The sequence below is a fragment of the Lemur catta genome, chromosome 16, assembly GCF_020740605.2.
Source record: "Lemur catta isolate mLemCat1 chromosome 16, mLemCat1.pri, whole genome shotgun sequence".
Lineage (NCBI taxonomy): Eukaryota > Metazoa > Chordata > Mammalia > Primates > Lemuridae > Lemur > Lemur catta.
The window spans coordinates 44,797,250-44,818,228 of NC_059143.1; the positions used below are offsets into that span (position 1 = coordinate 44,797,250).

Below are 20,979 nucleotides of genomic sequence, written 5' to 3' on the forward strand. Positions count from 1 at the left end.
ATTTACGTTCACCTAACATCACTTTCACCATCTTTTCAGGACTTGCTCATTGATAACCAATTTCCTTGGGCTTTCTGGATGCTTCTTTCAGTCCCTGTTAGGCAGAGCCCTGGAGGACGGAATCCCAGATCTGCCATTCGCTAATGCTTGGCATCTCCTTAAACTACAGTTCTTCAACTGAAAATAAAGATAATAATAACTACCTGGGAATATTGTGAAGACTAAGTGTCCAAGGAAGTAACTATCACAGTTTGTGATAGCACTTGATTGGAAAAAAAAAAAAACCACTGGATATGTGCTATATTCTAGCAACCTTCTACTGCTATGGGCTGACAGCTGTCAGATTCTATAACACACTTGGGAGGTGTGAGAAGATGGGTGGCCCAGAAGTGTTAAAAAGTAGGGATTATTACAGGAGAGTATTCATCCAAATACCCACACGGCACCATCGTTCTCTCTCCATGAATATTATTGCTCCTTCTTCAGTTAAATGATTGTTGTGAACTATGACTTTTCAGGGTCACAGAGTGGAGATTCAACAGAGCAGAAGACTTACGGGCACACAAAGACCCTGTCTCTCCTGTGATAATTCAGACCAAAACATCACCAGCTTCATCTTGGATAGGCAAATAAAAAACTATATGCATAGGAAGCCTTTCTCATCTATATGTTCATCACTTAACTGAATCATCTCAGAGGCCTGTTCAGAAGCACTGGGAAAGCACAGCAAGGATATGATAAATTCTTATGTCAGGAGCAGCGGAAGCAATGTGGTACAGCCGCATGGGCGCTGGAGAGCCGGAGAGGCGGGTCCTAGTCTTACCGGTTACATAGCTGTAGGCAGGTTCCTTAACTTCGCCAAGACTTGGTTTCTGTCTTTGTAAAATGGGGCCATTAGTGTATACTTTGCAAGGTTGCTGGGAGAATTAAATGAAATGAGGTCTACCAAGCCTATGGCACATAAATATTTGTTTTTCCTCCTCTTGAATTCCTCTTATGATGACACATCAGGTTTATACCATATCATCAATCATTAGCTTATTCCATTCATTATAATATAGGCTGATAATCTGTATTCTTACTTAAGGGCACAAGTACTTTGCCTAAGAGAATTAAAGAGATCTGGCAGTAGTTTCAATTACCCTTCTGTGATGCAAGCTTCCGGTGGACAAGGAATGTGTCTTACTCATCTTTTTATCCCACAAGGTGTCAGACACAGTGCTGGTCACCTAGCGCTGCTCAGTAAATATTTGTGGAAAGTGAATCATTTGTCTCAAAATATTTAGATGTTCCGTTTTATTAGTTCTACACGGCATCTCCAAAATAAATCATGGAGAGCCTCAAGACACATCTTGTTCAGTGGTTCGTTTCCACCTTGAGTTTTTCAACTCTTGGGTTTCCAAAGGGACCTACAGAGTTGAGAAATTTGGGAATTCTGTCATTTATTCATTCTTTTCATGTTTTCCTTTCTCCCTGTTGGGTAAGGCAGTGAGTAGAGCCACCAGATAGTGTGATAGGATCCCAGATCTGTTGTTGGCTCCTTGTGGGACTGCAGACAAACTTTGTTACCTCCTCAAAACTAGATTATTATTCTGATTATACCCAAATTTATTTAAATGAAACAAAAGGGATGGATCTATTATTCCAGGGATAAGTATAGTAGCTCCTGCTTCTGGTTATATTCAGCCCAGCAGAACCATTTATAATTGCAGATAGAAAAAGTGGTGACCACAGGTATTTGAAGTGTTCCCTCAAACTCAACTCACAAAAAGGATATTTTTTTTTATTTTTATTCTCACTAGCTTGCCCAGGCTTCCAGAATCCCTTGTACTAGAGAGAGGTTCATTCTCTGGGGTTAAGGCATTATCCATCTGCCATCCTCTTTCTCAAAGTCAACAGTCAGACTATTTGCTTATGAGTTTGAAAATAAGAGGCTTGTTCCTCAAAAGATTAAACACAGAATTACCATATGATCCAGCAATTCCACTCCTGGATTTATACCCAAAGAATGGAAAGCAGGGATTCAAACAGATACCTTTACACTAATGTTCATAGCAGCATTATTCACAATAGCCAAAAGGTAGAAACAACCCAAGTGTCCATCAACAGATAGATGGATAAACAAAATGTGGTATATACATACAATTCAATATTATCCATCCATAAAAAGGAATGAAATTCTGATACCTGCTATAATACAGATGAACCTTCAAAACATTATGCTAAGGGAAATAAGCCAAACACAAAAGGACAAATATTACATGATCCCATTTAAGTGAGGCACCTAGAATAGTCAAATTCACGGAAAGAAAGTAGAATAGTGTTGCCAGGGACTGAGAGGAGAGGGAATGAGGAGTTATTATTTAGTAGGCACAGAGATTCTGTTTGGAATGATGAAAAAGTTCTGGAAATAGTGGAGATAGTTGCAAAACATCATAAATGTACTTAATGCCACCGAATTGATACAGTTCCATTGTATTTTACTCTCTAAATTCTTGAAGTATGGCAATTGCTATTACACCACGATGAAATTATTTTTGGTTGATTGATGGTAATGATTAAATTTAAAATTCTAATAGGAAAAAAAAAGGAAACTGGATTCGCCCACCAAGTTCACCTCAACCTTAAAAGGGAGGGGTGGGAAATGAAGTCAGATGACCGAGACAAAATGATTCTGATCCTCAGAAGCCACAGCTGTCTCAGAGCACTTTAATTTCTCCATTGATTGATTGACTCCAAACCACGGCTAAATGTCTGAGGCGCAACTTCTCATCCAGAAAGTTCAATTATATAGTGTGAAGTTAAGTGAAGGAGTGTTTTCTGTTGAGGGGATGATGGCGAGAAGAATCGGTTTTAAATGGGTTTTTGGAAGGAGGAAGAGCATGAGGAATGGGGCCTACAGACTCAAACACTGAGACTGCCACTGAACAGCCACCTCGGATCTGGGGGACCCGGAAGATGAAAGCGTTGTTTTATTTTGAAGGCACTTTCAGCAGACAATGGAAATGACATTGGAGGACTAACCACAGGAACTTGACCTTTTACTGCCCAGATAATGTAGGCAACCAGCTGCTGGGATGACTTAACACTGAATATTTCACAAGTCTCATTTCAACACCTAAGTGTGTTAAGGTCACGATCTTGTGAAATGTCACACCTACGCTCCTTAGCACAAAGTTTAGAAGAGGTGGTTATTGGAAGTCAGATGGGCCACAGAGGGAAAGTGAAAACTGCAGATGTCTGACAATGGTTCCTATAGAACGAGGCCTGTCCAAAGGAAAGAGTATTTGCTGTGTTTTTAGTAAACACACCATATCAGAAATCTCTGCTTCTTGCTGAATTCTTGGGCCCTAAATCGCTTCTGCGAAGTTGTTTTCATCCCGGCTCACTATTGAAAGATGAAATTCTGAGAAAAGGTTTTTCTTCTCCATGAGTCATGTTAATTGGCCTCCTCTGAAAGTAAGGGGGCGCCTGCATTGATGAACAGCCTTATCTGCAGAGAGCAGCCTCGCAGGACAGCAGGCAGAATTTGTAGTCGGAGTTTGCAGCGTCAGCTGGGCTTCGCCTGGTACTGACTCCAGCACCTCGCACAGGGCCCTGCAAACGGCCTTCCCCACCATCGCTCACCTTGGAAGCTTCCCATCGCCCTTTTGTCTTCACGTCCACTTCCACGCCTGCGGACCATGCTGTAGTCTATCCATTTTTCCCACAGGTTCTCTTCTAGGGGCTGCACGTATCTTTGGGGACTGAAATGGCTCCATTTTCCTTACTCCTGTTTTCTGTCTCCCTTGGCAACCTGCCCTTTGCAGTGTGTATGTCGGGCCTCTCTGTTGATAAAAAGAGGCCCTGGTTCCAGCCTGCTGAAAGCAGAGCCAAATCTCAATTTTCCCCACCTGATTTAGCCTTTAATAAGATTTTGGAACACACATTTGGAGTTGGATCTGAATTCCCATTCCATCATTTACGACTTATCTCGGTCAAGTTCCTTAACCTCACTATGCTTCAATGTCCCTTTTCTATAAAATAGGGCTAATAAGGCCTATCTCAAGGGATTTTTGTAAGAACTTAATAAAATGTCATATGTCAAAATGCCAAAACCAGCTGAATACCTAAGTGGTAGTTCAACCTCCTTATTAGCTGGAGCCTGCTGGTGTAATATATTGCCTGCCTTAGCAATTATTTCAAAGATTTTACTTTTGTTATTTATTGTTTGGTTTTTCATTGTTTTTAGTTGTTTAATTAAATATCTTACATATACCAAAAATATGTATATGTTTAAGGTATAAATAATAACACGATAGCCCCTGAACCTGTTTTAGAAAAACAGTGTTACTATTACCTGTGACACAACTGAGCCCCCCATCTCCTCCCCTCTCTGATAAACAATTATTTTTTAATTTGAGGATCACTCCCTTGCTTTTTTGTTTATGGTTTTAACTTCATATTTGTATCCTTATTATTTTATAATTTTTGACTGTGCACTCATGTTCCTTAGAACTTCATCTTTGGGATTTTTTTCAGGTCTGCATGAAAGACAGTTTTCTCCAGAGAGGACTTCTATTTCTTTTGCCAGATGCCTGCGGCACCAATTGACCCTGGCCTACCCTTGCCTTAAGGTTTAAGGAGTCACCAAATGTTGTAAATTTTTGGCAACAAATATGTAGGAAGTAGGCTTATAATTCTGAATTCTCAAGAAAGATTCATTTTCCCTCTACTCAGCTCCAAGATTCAAGATGGGCAGTTTCCTGGTAGCTTCCCCTCCTCCTTCAGCCCAGGTGTAGATTTATTTCCAGTTCACCATTACCCTCTGGACATTGCCCTTTGAGTCTCAGCTTTATGCACAAGACCTTTAATCATAGGTGGGTCCTGGGTTTTGTCAAATGTTCCCACCCCTACTAGGCTTTGAAAGCCAAGCTCGAGTTGACTGGGTATCAGTAAATACACTCATGGCGAAAGGCTGATTCAGTGCTCTATCTACTTCCATAGGTTAAAGCTTTACTTGGCTTTTGGTATCTGAGTATCTCTACCTTCTTGCTCGCTCATTGATGCATTTGAAAATAATTTTTCAATAATTTCAGGGGCAGAGTCAGTATGGTATCCAGCCTAGCATGTTACCAGAAATGGAAAGATACCTTTAATTTTGGCAGGTTTCTAATGAAGTGTGAATTAATTTGACAATGTCCAACCACATGTCCAGTAAAATAATTTAAAAGGCTTGTTTTTTCCCCAACATTTGTATGAATTGATGTGCAGCTGCTGCACGTGTAGCTTTAAGTCAAGGAGATGGGAAGGGCAGTAGGGAGGTCATGTACTTTCCTGTCATCTCAAGTAAACTTTCAGCTAGATATTTGTCCTACTCCTCAAACCTCGTCTCATGTCCATCTCCACACAGATGGACTATTAAAATATTTTCAGACATCCCTAATGGAGATGAAATGACTTTGAATCCCTCTGCTTTGCTAAAGCTGAATGTATCTAGGAAAATATAAAAACATTAGCCTAGATATTTTTAGGCAACATTTCAAGACACCTGGCTATGCACATCATCCTCATAACCCTCATAGGTTATAGAATCACGGGGGTTTAGAGCTGGAGGTCATTACTCCAACATCATGTTCACTAGCTAACGAAGTGAGGTCCAAAGACCTCAGCTAGAGCTAAACCTGCACCTTATACGTTGTCTCGCTCATAGGAAACAACTGGGTTTGATTCAAGTGGCCTGAATCCCAGTCCAGTTCTCCCTCCACCCAGCCCCACTGCTAATGGCACTATCCATACAACCCAAGTCTTTTCTCACACATTCACCTAGAGAAACTTTTTCCATAGCCCAATAAAGCACACAGGAGTATTGTTAATTTATGATTTAAAGTGAATTTCAGCTTCTATTTTAGGTCACATCTTTGATTTGGCCACTCATAATTTTTAAGTGCTTTTCATGCACTTTATAGCCCATTGGGAGCCTGTTATATAATGTGCACAGTACATTCATGACCAATTTATAGGGATTACTACTTTAATTAATTGAAGAGGTTAACAGTTTTGTATATTTGATTTTATGGCACATATTTCACATAGCCATTATTTATTTGATGTTGCATTCTGGATCAGAACTGCAACCTCCAGTTATAGCACAGTTCCCATGGGAAAATGTAGCTTGCTTTATGACAGTCACTTTGTGACAACATTTTCTAGAAATGAATGATGGTCTACATATAATTTGTAGCATTAAATTTATGGGTAATGGGATTAGAGCGTGTGGCCCGTGTGTTATAATTTGAGGGGTAGTGTGAATAGCGCAGAATTTTGACAGTTTTCCATGGGAAAGTCAAGGTTTGATGATAACTTGGTGCAGGAGAGGGAAGTAAAGCATTTAAAGAAAGATTACACATTAACTAATGTGACATACAATGATCTCATGCCACTAGACAAGAATGCTGAATTTGTTATTTTATAGCAGGCTGTCTCCAGGTATATTGGTTATATACTTTTCATGGCTGGATGGAAAATTTTGCTTACATATATGATTTGCTATGCTACTTTAGACAAGGAACAATAATGACTCAGATGTGAATTGGTTTTTACAGTTTTAAGAGAAGGTACATTAGAGATTTAGGGTGTTGGAAAATGTCAGACATGAGTTATGGTGGGAAAGGAGGCAACATGAATATAAGGAGAATCATCATTTGTTCGAGGGAATTAAGTTAAATGTTGACTCAGCATTAAATACTTCCAGAGGTTCGCATTTGATTTTGTGTCTTTTATAGTATTCACAATGGTGACGTCTGTCACCATTTACTGTTAACAAATCATTGAACACACAGTAACCTGCTACGGGAGCCCAGGTTTGCTCCATCACTGCAAACTCCTTCCCACGCAGTGTCACCAAGAGCAGCAGGTTGTGGGCGAGCTCTGTCCCATGAGGAACAAAGTGGCTTCCAATAGCAATCAGTTATTCAGCAACGGGTGTTCATCTCAGCGTGAATGATTAAAACCTACTCTCATTATCTAATGATCACTTAATCTATCACTGCTCACCACGCTCCTAGAACAAGTCCTATGAAATTTTCTAATTTAAACCCAGTTGGTAAGTAACATTATTCATAAGGTGGCCATGTAGGTTTATCTGCCTCCTTAGGACCATAGGCTTCCCAGCGATGGGGTTTCCAAGAAGAAGCTGGAGGATTTCTAGGGCCACGTTCAAGACTGTGTTTCCCATATCCCGAAGGAAGATGAACATGACCATAAGCGAGAGTTGGAGGTGCTCAGATGCCTGGGGAACATGGGACACAAAGAGCAGTCAGAGTTGTGAACTTGCCACTTCAAGTTAAAGCAAATTCAGCCTGAAATTTGCCTGTGCAAAACATTCACCCGTGTGGTATAAGGAGAAAAGCATTTGTCCGAAAGTCGGGAATTCTAAGTTTAAGTCCTAGCTGTGTCACTGAATAAATGTATGATCTTAAGCGAGTTTCCTCACCTTTCTGAGGGGCTGACACAAGACTGAGTAATCCCTTCCAACTCAACCTTCTGCTGATTGCCTATTTGGACTAAACTAATCCATTTTCCATTTCTCAAGGAGATATTTGTCCAAATCAAGGTTCCCCATCTCTCTCAGCTGCCCCAGGTATGGCCAGGAATGCAGGAGAGGCATCAAGAGACATGGGACCTGCCCTCAAGGACTTTATAATCTACCCTAGATCAGACAGTCCTCACCCCTAGGAAAGCAGGAATTAACCTGTGCAGTGCTAAGTGTAATTGATACCAGAGAAAAGAATGTGGCGAAATCTTGGGACAAATTCATCAAAGTGCACAAGAAACAGGGCTTGGATGATGCTTGAGTTGGGCCACCTAGGCTGGGCAGGGTTTGTTGGGGCTGGGGACACAAGGGTGGTTATTTCAAAGTGGGAGAGCAGCATGAATGGAGTCAGAGCAGTAGGATGTGTGGGGCTTCTGGAGGGAACAGTGACTCACTTGTATGGGGGCAAAGGTGAACGCTGGGGTGTAAGACTGACTGGAAAGTTAGTAATGAATCTGATAATGAAGACGTTGAAAATATTAATAACCCAAAGAGTTCATACTCAATGCAGGAAGTAGGCAGGCACTGGGAAAGCTTGAGTAGGTGGGTATGGCAGGGACTGGGGTATGGTGAGCTCTGCCAGGGGAAGGTTAGATAGGTATCCCTTTGTAAACTGGAGTCACTGATAGAAGGGGAGGGGAACAATAAGAAAAAACAAGATCAGAAGAGCAGAGCAGAAGGAGGAGGGGAGGAGAGAAGGAGGAGGGGAGGAGGGAAGGAGGAGGCCTCTTGCCAAACACCCAGGTGGTTCCTGAAGTGAGGCCGGAGTGCAGGAGGGTTGTCAGGCTGAGCCTGGACATGAGAGGAAATTGTTTTTGTTTTGTTTTGTTTTTGTTGATAGGGTCTCTCTCTGTTGCCCTGGCTAGAGTGCAGTGGCGTCATCATAGCTCACTGCAACCTTGAACTCCTGGGCTCAAACGATCTTCCTGTCTCAGCCTCCCGAGTGGCTGGGACTACAGACATGTATCACCACACCTGGCTACTTTTTCTATTTTTTGTAGAGATGGGGTCTCACTTTTCCTGAGGCTGGTCTTGGACTTCTGAGCTCAAGTGATCCTCCCGCCTTTGCCTCCCAGAGTGCAAGGATTACAAGCCTCAGTCACTGCACCTGACCCGGGGAGGTACCTTTTCATGAAAATAAGAAGTGCCCTCCCTTGGTCCAAGGCATTGGATCCCAACAGTTCTTGAGAACTTCGCTCCATTTCTCATCCTGTCTCTTTCTCTCTCCTGGACCCCTGAGCCTTCCTTTTCTCCTGGTTTTCTCCCATCTGCACGTGAACATGCTTCAGCCTCAGCCATCTAAGAGAAAACAAAAAATTCTACATCCACTTCCAGCAATTGCGTGCTCTCTCTCTCTTTCACCCCTTTACAGCCAATTTTCTTCAAATAATTTTGTATACTTTGTGTAATCTATTTCTTCATCTGTCAACCATAACTTTCAGACCTGCATTCTTTCCACTCTGCCAACCACCCCGTTCTCCTAAAATTCAACAGATGCTTTTTAGTGCTTATCTGGCTGGACAACCGAGCAGCAGTTTATCCTGCGGACAACCCAGCCCTTCTTTAAATAGACAATTGTCTCTGTCCCTCTCCTGTCACACCAGGCTCCACGTTCACCTCCCACCACTGGCTCTGTCCCTGCCATCCCCACCCCGCCCCACAGGCTTCCTCCCGGGCTGCTCTCCTCCCCCCACACCCCGCTTCCATTCTGGCTTCAACTTGGTTCTCGCTCCGCACACACTCTGCGTGCCCAGACCCACCCTTTGGCCTCACGGACGGGCATAAGCTGATGATCCCGAGTCAACACCCATGGGAGAGGTCCCACTGCAGAACTTTAGACCCCAGAGACACTGGCCCCCTGGACACCTCCCCTAGGCGTCCCACATACATTTCAAACTCTACATGTTCAAATCTGAACTCCTTTTGGCCTCTCCCCACCTGTGATGATCTGATATGTAGACAATGGTTTTGCCCAGAGTTCCTGACTCCCAACTCCCATGGCCCTCGTTAGAGTGACTAAGACAATAAGTGTTCCTTTGGTTAAAGCATTTGGCCTTGTGTCCCTGGTTCCTGAAGCAGCTTCTGAAGGGCCTCAGAAGCAGACTCAGAAAGCAGAATCTCTCCCTCTCTGACCTTCTCCTGCCCTCCTTTCACCCGTTCCCTTTTCTCCCCAAGACAGATCACAGAAACTAAAATATACTTTACTCTTCCCCTGCCTTTCTGTCTTGGAGCAGGCCATAAAAGAAATTCTCTGATCTGCCCTGTCTGACTGTAGGTCATAGGACGCTCGTTTCAGAAGGGGTCCTGCCCCACACCCTGGAGGAAGGATGCTGCACAGAGAGGCCAAGAGGAATCTGAACACACAGGCCCTGTGCTCAGTCTGTTAGCATTAGATCACAGCCTTTTCATCCAGCCACAGCTCTGTGCACTGTGTGCCTCCAGCAGTCCTATCCCCTGTGAAGTCTCCACATAGGCCCAAGAGGACCAGGTGTGGAGAGCTGGACACGTGGGGGCTCCTGGAGGGTGGCATGTGGGGGCGGGAGGCACGGTGCCCCTTCACATGCCTTGCCCTGTGCATCTCTTCATCTGTATCCTTTGCCATATCCTTTGTAATATATTGGTGAATGTGTTCCCTGAATTCTGTGAGACACTCTAGCAAATTAACCGAACCCAAGAAGGATTCAGTCAGTCAGAAACTGAGGTGACAGCCTGGGGCTTGGGATTGGCATCTCCAGGGAGATAGTGTCGGAATTGCTCGAGAGGACCCCAGCTGGAGTCTGCTGCAGAAATGATCACTTGCTTGGTGTGTGGGGAGAACTCCCCACGCATTGTGTAGTGAGAGCAGAGGAAAACCAGTTTGCTTTCTCCACACACCATCACACACAGACCAACTCCTCCTCCAGTGTGCCATTTGCTGAAATGGCAGAACTATCATAAAATACCCAAACCAGGAAGTCCCCTCTTTCACACCCACTTCTCATCAGGAACATCACATTCATTATACCCCTCCTGGGGCATTAGCAAGTCCTCAGGTAGGCCAGTGCCCCCGAGAAGAAACTTGACAACGTTCTGCCAGTGACAAGCTCAATAGTGTGCAAAAAGGAAAATGTTTAATGGTGGTCTGATCTTTGTATTAGGAAAAATAATTTTACTATTCAAATGAATTGACATTCACCTGTAATAAAGAAACACTTAGGGATGATGTCGTTACTCTGGTGTTGAGCAGGTTCTTGGAAGTCTGCTTCTGAAGCATTTGAATTGTATTTGTTATAAAAGTGTATATTTAATATTGGTGAATGTGATAAGTTATTTCTAGAAGTCCCAGGAATAACACCTGTTGTTAGGTGATCGGGCATCGGTTTGAGAGGCTCAGAGCCCTGATAAGGAGGCCAGGTCAGCTGGCGCTGGCCTGTGAGGGCTGGCTAAGGGCGGACCCTGTCTGTCGCCTCCTCCAGAGCCTGTGGGAGGCTGGTGCAGGTTCACAGCCTCCCTCTGATGCTCAGACACTGGGCTCACCTAGAGGGAGTGCAAACCCCAAGGAGGGCTGCATAGTCTTACCTGCCAAGACCCTCCTTCCCAGCCTACTTGGGGCAAAGAAGGTATCTGGAGGGTGGTGGCAATAAAACCATGCCAGTGGCTGCTGAATTGTCTTTGCTGTGACCAAAACCTCTTAAGGGGTATTGTAGGCAAGTTGACTGTGTCCCTGTGCCACCCCCCAAAAAAATGTTCAAGTCCTAACCTCCAGGTCCTGTGAATGTGACCTTATTTGGAAAAAGAGTCTCTGCAGATGTAATCAAGTTAAGATGAGGTTTTGTTGGAGTAGGGTACGTCTAATCCAATGCCTTGTGTCCTTATCAGAAGAGAGAAATCTGGACCCAGAGACACATAGGGAAGAAGGCCATGTGACAATGGAGGCAGAGACTGGAGTGATACATCTCCAAGCCAAAGGATGCCATGTATTGCCAGAAGATACCAGAAGCTAGGAGAGAAGTAAGGGACAGATTTTTCCCCGGAACCTCACAGGGAGCCTTGATTTCAGACTTCTGGCCTCCTGAACTGTGAGACAATACATTTCTGTTGTTCTAAGCCACCGGGTCCATAGTGCTGTATTGTAACAGCTCAACGAAACAAGCACAATGGGTCATCCCTAGAGGGGCAGAAACAGGAGCCAAAAGGGACACCCAGACACCTCTGCCCCGGATTAAATGGCAGCTGAAGCAACACCCCGCATTTCAAACGGCTCTGAGGTCCACCTACTTCTCTGAACGAGGCCTCTGTGCATCTTGCCTGGATTCTGTAACTGTCCCCTAACTGGTCTCCCTACTCCAGTACCAAGGGAAGGGAAGACGTTAACAGTCACAATGGTCACATTACTGAGAACTATGTTCCCGACACTTTCATACGGTGTTCGAATAGTGTGCAGAGTGCAGGCAGAATCCTAATGAGGAAGCTCCCCTACCTTAACCTTCACAACAGCCCTGTGGAATGAGTAGAGGGATAAACCTTATTTCGGGCCATGGGGGGACCGAAGCCCAGGGGAGGTGAGTCATTAGCCTGGGGCCACACAGCTGAACCCTGGCCAACTGGAACACTTACTTCACTGAGGTCCAGTATTGCCTGGGGACAAGCACAGTCTGGGGCTTGAAGGAGCATTTGGTGCCTGTAAAAGAGACAGAGATCCCCTCTCAAGACAATCCTTTGGAGCTGGGAAGAAGCAGCATTATCTTTATTTCTCAATGGAGATGCTGGAATCTGAGATTTACCTATGATCTCAACTGAGCCAGAAGGTCTGGTGACCAGAAACACCACATTCTGTACTTTCTTTTCCCCTCCTAACCACTGCTGTTCCCTCCTCCAGCCTCCTGTACGTCTCAGCGCCAGAGGCAGGCAGCCAGATCTCCAAGGGTGATCCGAGGCTAGGGCTTTCACGTGTTAGCAGTAACTTTCCCAAGAGTGCAGTGAGAGCTAATGTTTATAAAGTGCTCTGAGAGCCACTGATAAAAGATGTTAAATGGCATTAATAGAACACCTTCTGCGGGCCCCAAGTCTCATGCGGGATTGATGGATACGGGTCTCTCCTGCACAGTAGGTGGGCTCTTTGCTTCAGATGAATGGAGCTCATTAATTAGGATCCTGCCTGCAGTTTATCTCCAAGGATGCTCAGTTATTACCGTAATTAGGACCCTGAGCCAACCCTGAGACTATCTCACTGTAAACATATGAGCAGAGGGGGGGGGCTGTCTCCTTGAACCCATTGTGCTCACAGTCGCTAAATTCAAGCCCATTGTCTTGCACGGACAGGCAGCAGAGGTTGTCATACAGTAAGCAGAGCGCTGATTTTGAGGTGCCTTCTTCCCGTATGATTCCTTAGTGATTAACACATTGTTTAATAGTGCTTCCCTATTTCCAGACATTAGCACGATTCTGGACCTGTAGCACTTCTATACGTCATTCCACTCAGCATCTAATAGACATTTTAAGGCATAATCAAACTCCTTGACCCATTTGCCATCAGGGGGCTACTTCCATTAGCCAGAAAAGCTGCAGCACCTTTAAGCTAATCCTGCTCAAACCTGGATGCACATTCAAAGCCATTAGCGAGCATTAAAAAATTCTGATGCCCGGACCCCAGCCTCGGAAATTCGGATTCATTTGGTTTGGAGCGGGGACCAGGCATCAGCATTTATTTGTGTGTGTGTGGGTGTGCACGCACGCGCGTGCATGTGTTGGCATCTTTTTTTTTCTCTCTCTTTTTTTTCAATTAGTAGACTTTAGTCTTTACAGCAGTTTTAGGTTCACATAAAAATTGACAGAGAATATACAAAGTTCCTATGTATTCATACCCATATATCACATAGAATATTTTTAAAAACACCCTGAGTCATTCAAGTGTGCAGGCAGAGCTAAGAACTCAGTTTTAGTGCAAACTTTGCCTACACTGCTGGAATCCACCAGCCTTTGTTTTGTTTTCAAGACAAGGTCTTGCTATGTTGTCCAGGCTGGTCTGGAACTCCCGGGCTCAAGCGATCCTTCCGCCCCAGCCTTCGGAGTAGCTGAGATCACAGGTGCACGCCACTGTGCCCACCTCAGTAGCCTTTTTAAAAATAATATCTGATTAAACTACAGCCCAAACTCTTCTAGGTTTTCTCAATAGTTTTCCTTAAGGTAACAGCTCAGGCTTGAGAACAGAACATGATTGGCATTCATTCAAATGAAAATGACTCCACACAACATCGCGTTCGTGCCTTCGAATTGCGTAATGAATGGTCTTATCAATTATTACAGGTCATGGAGAGTTCTCTTCCTTATTAGATTAGAAGGAATATAAATAGAGATAATACAAACAGTAGCAGTGTAGAGCTCTTTCGGAATGATTGATGATTTGCAGAACTTAAGGAAAATTAACATATTACTTCTAAAAAGGAGTTATTGGAATTTTTTTAACATTAGGAATCATGTTGGAAAGATAATTAAACAGGGAAGGCAGCAATCCAGCTGACAAAATAATAGAAAATATGAACAAATGTTTTATAGTACCCTAAAGGAGCTATACACTTAATCAAGTCTTTTGGGTCCATAATCATCATTCATTCATTAACCAAATATTTATTGAGCACCTACTATGTTCCAGATTCTAGGTGCTGTGGAAAAACAATAAAACCAAATAGATAATAGGGCTGCTCTTATAAAGCTTATATTCTGGTGGCACGTTAGAATATATACTCTCCCACTTATCAAAAAACTGCTGGAATTGTCTAACAACAGTTGGGTGTTTGGAGAAATGTAAACTACCATGTCAATTCTAAACATTATTAATGTTAACATCGCTATGGCCTTTGATCACACCAACATCAAGGTACAAAAGAAACTCCAGAATTCACTATGAAACAAACACCCTTAATTGTTGAATTTTGACTTTAGAGAACATTAGCATGCTTTGATATTGGTGTGTTATAACAACTGGATTGTTGAAGTATAAATCATAAATCATATGTAGAAAAGAAATAAATTCAAGTTCCTTTCATAGGTGAACAGCTTGTGGGTATGTTGGGTCTGTTTAAGTTGATAGATGTCCATTTTAGAAACTTGCTGGGAGGAAACAGTATCTTTATTTAGTGAAGAGTGGTGGTATCTATCAGCTAGTTTTGCTGCATAACAAATCTCTGTTAAATGAAGTAGCTTAAAACAACCACCATTTTATTTAGCTCACACAATTCTGCAGGTCAGTTGGGAGTTTCTTCTGGAACGGCTAAGCTAGTCTCCGCCAAACACTCTCATGTGCTATAGTCAAATGATGGGATGGCCCCACTTGTATGACTGGCAGTTGGCAGAGTGACCGGTCCAGAGCCCTCACTGAGGTGAACCATCTCTGTTCCACATGGCCTCCCGTCCTCCAGTAGGCTAGCCTGGGCTTCTTCACATGTTGGTCTCAGGGTTCCAAAAAACAGAAAGAACAAGAGTCCCGGTGCTCACTTATTTTTCAAGTCTCTGATTATGTCACATTTGCTATTATCTTGTTGACCAAAACAACTCACACAGCCAAGCCCAGTGTCAGTGTGAGAGGGGACTACCCCAGGGCAGAGGAGGAAATGACTGTGGCCATTTGTGCAAACAACTTACCCCCGTATCCCCTTGCTAGGGTACAGGTTTTTAGTGAAGAATCTCCCAGAAGTTGCTATTTTATCAGAGAAGTTCCCACCTTGGCCTGGGCCCTGTATACGCTCAGTTCTAATGGTTCCCAGTGAATATAGCCCAAGGAAGATGGCACCTCGCTGCATCACTGCCCTTCGTGCCGTTCTAGGATCTGGAGGCACACACCTCCTGCATTCCCTAGACAGTGCTACGTTCCAGCTCAGGAGGTGAGGCTTTCCTATCTTAAAAGGGCTTTATAAATGTCATACACACTCCTGATCTCCAAGGGGAGTCCAAGCCCCTGTGTCTTTAACATAAGAGAAAGATGTTTATGACACTGTTGTGAATGTCTCTCTCCCAGGACTCAAACCCAAACTGTCTTCCTCTTTCTTCAGCTGGAAGTATGAGTCACTGTTAGAACCACTTGTAGGGGACAGAACATGCAGAATTCACAGGGACGGCACCAAGCGAGAGGTGCAGGAAAAAGAGACGACCACACCTCTCGGCCGGCTCAGATTGACTCTCTCCCCTCCAGGAGGAAGCACAGTCAGGAGAAGAAGCCCAGAAGAGTCTCCTCTAGTATCTACATCTTCCTATTTGGAATTTAATGGAATTCATTTAAAAATTTGCTTTGTCTGGGATTTGGATATCAAGTTTGAATATAATAGCCACGACTCACTCCCTTTCCTTGTGCAGGAGATAGTACAGTCTAGCAGTGAGGAGACCAGGCTCTCCGCAAACAATTCCCTCCAGTACTGCTGCCACCACTTATGACCCGTGTGACCTTGAACAAGGTAGCCTGTGCAGGCCTCAGTTTCTTCATCTGTACTAGTCAGGGTTCTCCAGAGAAACAGAACCAATAGGAGATAGATGGACGGATAGGTACACACACGGAGAGGGGAAGAGAGAGAGAGAGAGATTCATTTCAAGGAATTGGCTTACGTAACTACAGGAGCTGGCAAGTCTAAAATCTGTAGGGCAGGCTAGCAGGTGAGCAATTCAGGTAAGAGTTGACATTGCAGTCTTCTAGAGTCTGAGTTCCTCGGGACAGCAGGTTGGAACCTCAAGGCAGGGTTTCTATGTTGCAGTCTTGAGGAGAATTCCTTCTTTTTCGAGAAACCTTAATCTCTGCTCTTAGGGCCTTCAGCTGGTTGCATGAGACCCACCCACATTATGGAGAGTAATCTGCTTTACTCAAAGGTTGCTGATTTAAATTTTTTTTCTTTTCTTTTTGGAGATAAAGTCTCTCGCTGTTGCCAGAGCTGGAGTGCAGTGGCATCAGCCTAGCTCACAGCAACCTCAAATTGCTGGGCTCAAGCGATCCTCCTGCCTCAGCCTCCCGAGTAGCTGGGACTACAGGTGTACACCACCACACCTAGCTAATTTTTTCCGTTTTTAGTTATCCAGCTAATTTCTTTCTGTTTTTAGTAGAGATGGGGTCTCGCTCTTGCTGAGGCTGGTCTCAAACTCCTGAGCTCAAGGGATCCTCCCACCTTGGCCTCCCAGAGTGCTAGGATTACAGGCGTGAGCCACCACACCTGGCCTGATTTAAACGTTACTCGCATCCATAACATACCTTCTCAGCAGTATCTAGACTAGCGTTTGACCAAACAACTGTATGCCATAGTCTAGCCAAGTTAACACGTAAAATTAACTATCATACTATCATTAAAGGGAAGAAAAATAGTACCTGTGCCATAGAATTGTGATGCAACAATGCACACAAAGCAACGAGGATGGATCCTAGCATTAATCTAAGTTGTCATTGTTATTGCCTGTCCCCATAGATACAGTAAATGCTGCTTGTCATGTAAATTTGGGGTGAGCAGGTTTGGGAGACCCACGGCAGGGAAGCTGTCTTATTCCCTTATGGAACCAGAACTGAGCGCTGAGCGTTTGGGGTTGGTTTTAAACAGATGTTTGTTTTCGAAAGAAAAGGAATTTTAAAAGAGGTCTGATCCTTTAAGACTGAACGATTGCTTTACAGACCCATCGCCTAGCAACAGGAAGATAATACGGTCTCTCCTCCAACAGGTAAACCTCTGGCTTACCTAATTGAAATTTCAGGCTTCCTGCCACACTCCTGAAAAACTATCGCTTTAAAGGGATCAAACCGTACAAGCCAAAGTCCGATCTGAATGTGCTACGTTTCCAATGGTAGGCTAATGAGATTTTCATTGGGAGAAGAGATTTGAAGTTTTACAGCTCATAATTTAGGTAGCTTTGTTCCATTGGCATTCACTGACTCTCTCAAAACGAATCTGCAGTAAAATTCCTATTTGGCTCCTGCCTGGGGATCAAAGATAAATGTTAAAGCAGAAACAAAGTGTAAATTGCAAGAAAATAAAGAAGTGTCTAGACTTTTCACCAGGTTATCTGTTAGTCCTCCTCCCCCTCCCCAGCCCCTCGCCTCCTGCAGTCATCACAAATGCTACCCGTTCTGCTGCCCAGCAACGGCTCATTTCACGCTTGCCCTTCCCCTGCCACTGCCCTTTTCAGAGCTGCTAACTGGTCTCCGACCAGACTGTCCTGATCTAATCCACCTTTCACACAGGTGGCCTGTTTACTCATGACCAAACACAGCTTTTCCTCCTTCAACTTCTCTGCTCAAAGGTTTCAAAAGCTACTATTGCTTTTTTTCAACCAAGCTCAAACTGGCTTGGCATTTAAGGCTTCTTGTGATCTGACCTCAAATTTTCTTTCCAAGCTTATTTCCATCTTTACTGTTCACCAGTTCCAACCAAACACAAATTTCTTGTCCTCCTCAAACACACTCAGCTTTCTTGATTTCTGCCTCTGTTTATGCTAGAACCTCTTCAAATGCCTTCTCCTCAAATCCTAGTAATTCATCTAGGTCGAGGTCAAATGCCACTTCCTCCAAGAAGCCTTAATTTCTCGTCTCCTAAGTACAAGTAGACTCTTGTCTTTCAGTTATACTTATATTGTGAGGTTCAAGACCCAGTTCTGCTACTTTCTAGCTGTGTTACTTTGAACAAATCACTTACCATCTCTGAGTCACAGCTTGTGTTTGTCTGTTTTGCAAAATGAGGTACCCAGTGATTGTGAAAGTTAAATAAGTTAAATCATGGAAAGTGCTTAGCCCAGAGCCTGGCACATAGCTGAAAGTCAGTAAAAAAAACTTATTTTTTTTAAAAAAAAATCATATTTAACGTGTATTATAGTCCTTTTGTATAGTTGCCATCTTGTTTCTCCATTGTAAAATCCTTTGGGGGCAGAATCTACTATCGTAATCCCACCTGGTCCTACTCTCCACAGTGCCTTCCACACATTAGGACTCAAAAACATTTTGAATGAACAAAAAATTTTTTTCAAAATGACATTCATCATGACCACGCAAAGCAAGCATTGCCTGTATTTGATTTTACTAGAAAATATTAAACCACGCAGAGGCAAGACATTGAAACTCAATTTCCCAACCATTTGTCTTAGTCCATTTGCATTACTATAAAGGAACGCCTGAGGCTGGGTAATTTACAAAGAGAAGAGGTTTCTGTGGCTCACAGTTTTGCAGGCTGTGTGAGAAGCATGGCGCCAGCATCTGCTTCTGGTGAGGGCCTCAGGAAGCTTCCAGTCATGGTGGAAGGTGAAGGGGGAGCAGGTGTGCCACACAGCGAGACAGGAAGCAAGGGAGGAGGTGCCAGGCTTTTTAAACAATCAAATCTCGCGGGAACTCATAGAGTGAGAACTCACTCATTACCTACCACAGGAGGGCACCAAGCCATTCACGAGGGATCCGCCCCCCCATGACCCAAACACCTCCCGTTAGGCCCCACCTCTGACATTGGGGATCAAATTTCAACATGAGATTTGGCGGGGACAAATATCCAAACTATATCACTATTTTCTTTGGTTTCATTTTTTTTTCCTTTAAAGATCAAGAATGTTTTTCCTATAAATGACCGTGACTTCTCAATGACAAAGAACTTCTTTCAGTCTGTCTTAACATTGCTGGTTTTCATGGTCTTCTTTCTTTGTCTCCAAAGCACCACTCTTCCTAACACGTAAGTCATATCAGTTATTGAGTTATAACGTTTAATTCAACATCAGTTCACACAAAATACCGTAGCACGAATCTAAAAACAAACAGCTGATTTGTTTTGGTAAAAATGCCTTTGCCATCTTGGGGACAGCCTCCTTGTGCAAAGATAATCAAGCCAATGCAGGAGCCATGAATTCCTCCCCAGGGCTGAGAGGTAGATTTGAACGAGTCTGTCACATCGTCTGCCCTTTGAGCAAGGACAGGTACTGGCCAGAGGATGGGACATGGTCCAATGCTACAGGATATGGCAAATGCTTTGACTTTCCAAGGGATGAAGTCCATTTCTTGGCTGCATTCACACGATGCTCTAACCAACTGGATTCGTGAGTTAGTTTTGTTCTCGATGGGACTCCCTCTTTGTAGCTCTGACCTGCGTTGGACAAATGAGCTGCTGAAGGAAAGTTCTTCCTTTTCCTCTCGCACCCAACCCTTTGCATTTCAAATGACCCTAGTTCTACTGTGTGCAGAATTAGTTACATTGATATTAGATACCATGCATTTACTTTGCACAATTCCTTAATTTTGCAGAGGAAATCTAAGAGATTTTTCTCCTCTCCAGATAACTTTGCTCTGTCAACAGTGATTGTCCTGAGCCTTTGGGTGCAGAGGAGAGCTGCAGGAGGGCTGCCCTGATTAATTAAACCCTGTTTGCTGAGAGCCAGGGGCAGCCCCCATGTGCTCCCCGCCCCCTCGGCCAATGCAGGAGGCAGCGCTGGTCTGGGATTACGAGAGAGTGTTCCTGTCCATTCACTATTTTAATTTTAATTTTTACTCTTTTATTGGGAAAAAATACATATAATATTTTCCATTTTAACCATTTCTGAGTGTACCAGTCAGTGGCATTCAGTATTCACAGTGTTGTGTAGCCATCACCACCATCTATTTCCGGAAACTTTTCATCATTCCAAACAGATGCTTGGCACCCGTTATACAGTGAATCCCCATTTCCCCTCCCAGGTAACCTCTATGCTACTTTCTGTCTCTACGAATTTGCTGACTCTAGACACCTCATATAGGTGGAATCATTCAAATTTGTCCTTCCGTCTGGCCGATCCCACGAAGCATGACATCCTCAAGGTCATCCGTGTTGTAGCATGAGTCCCATTTATTTTTTATTTTGTTCCTTTCCCCCATGTGTCCCTCAGCCTGTGTGCTATTTTAGTTATGAATATATACAAAAGGGATAATGCTTTTCGCATTAAAACTGCCCAATTATACATCATTTGAAGCTTTAATTCTCTTAAAAGGAAAGGATCCCGATGCATCAAAATCCATGACTTTCACACTGCTTAGATTTTAACCCTCCCACCACTGCCTGCCTGTGTGGCCCTGAGAAAGTTACCTAACGTGTCTGTGCCTCAGCATCCTTATGGAAACTAACGAGTCTTAGGGACGCTCATGTCCGATGTTCTTATAACATGCATATACATGAACAGCGTAGCACCCATTTATTCAGAAAATGGTTAGTAATTTCATTCCATGTCAGGGACTGGTTGTAGATAAAGGACTATCGACCTTTTTCAGTATATAAGTATGTTTACGTAATCTAAACAATTTACTTAAATTAGTCCTCGTTCGCTAACCCAGACTGTTGACTGGCCAGGGACTGATCGCTGGTGAAGGACTATCCGCGGTAAGAAAGAGCTGCCCTGAGCCCACGACGTTCCCCTGCGAGACACACAGCGGCCTCCGCCTCAGCCTCCACGCTGCAAGT

The 20,979-nt window shown here is 43.8% G+C and overlaps 1 long non-coding RNA gene across 1 annotated transcript in view; it reads right to left on the reverse strand.

Annotated features, from left to right (window-relative positions):
- LOC123621791 overlaps positions 1-18,823 on the reverse strand; it is a 73,092-nt gene extending 54,269 nt beyond the window's left edge. The window contains exon 1 of the long non-coding RNA XR_006729260.1: positions 18,728-18,823. This is a non-coding gene — a long non-coding RNA (uncharacterized LOC123621791). The remainder of the gene's footprint in view (positions 1-18,727) is intronic.
- Positions 18,824-20,979: the final 2,156 nt, after the last annotated feature.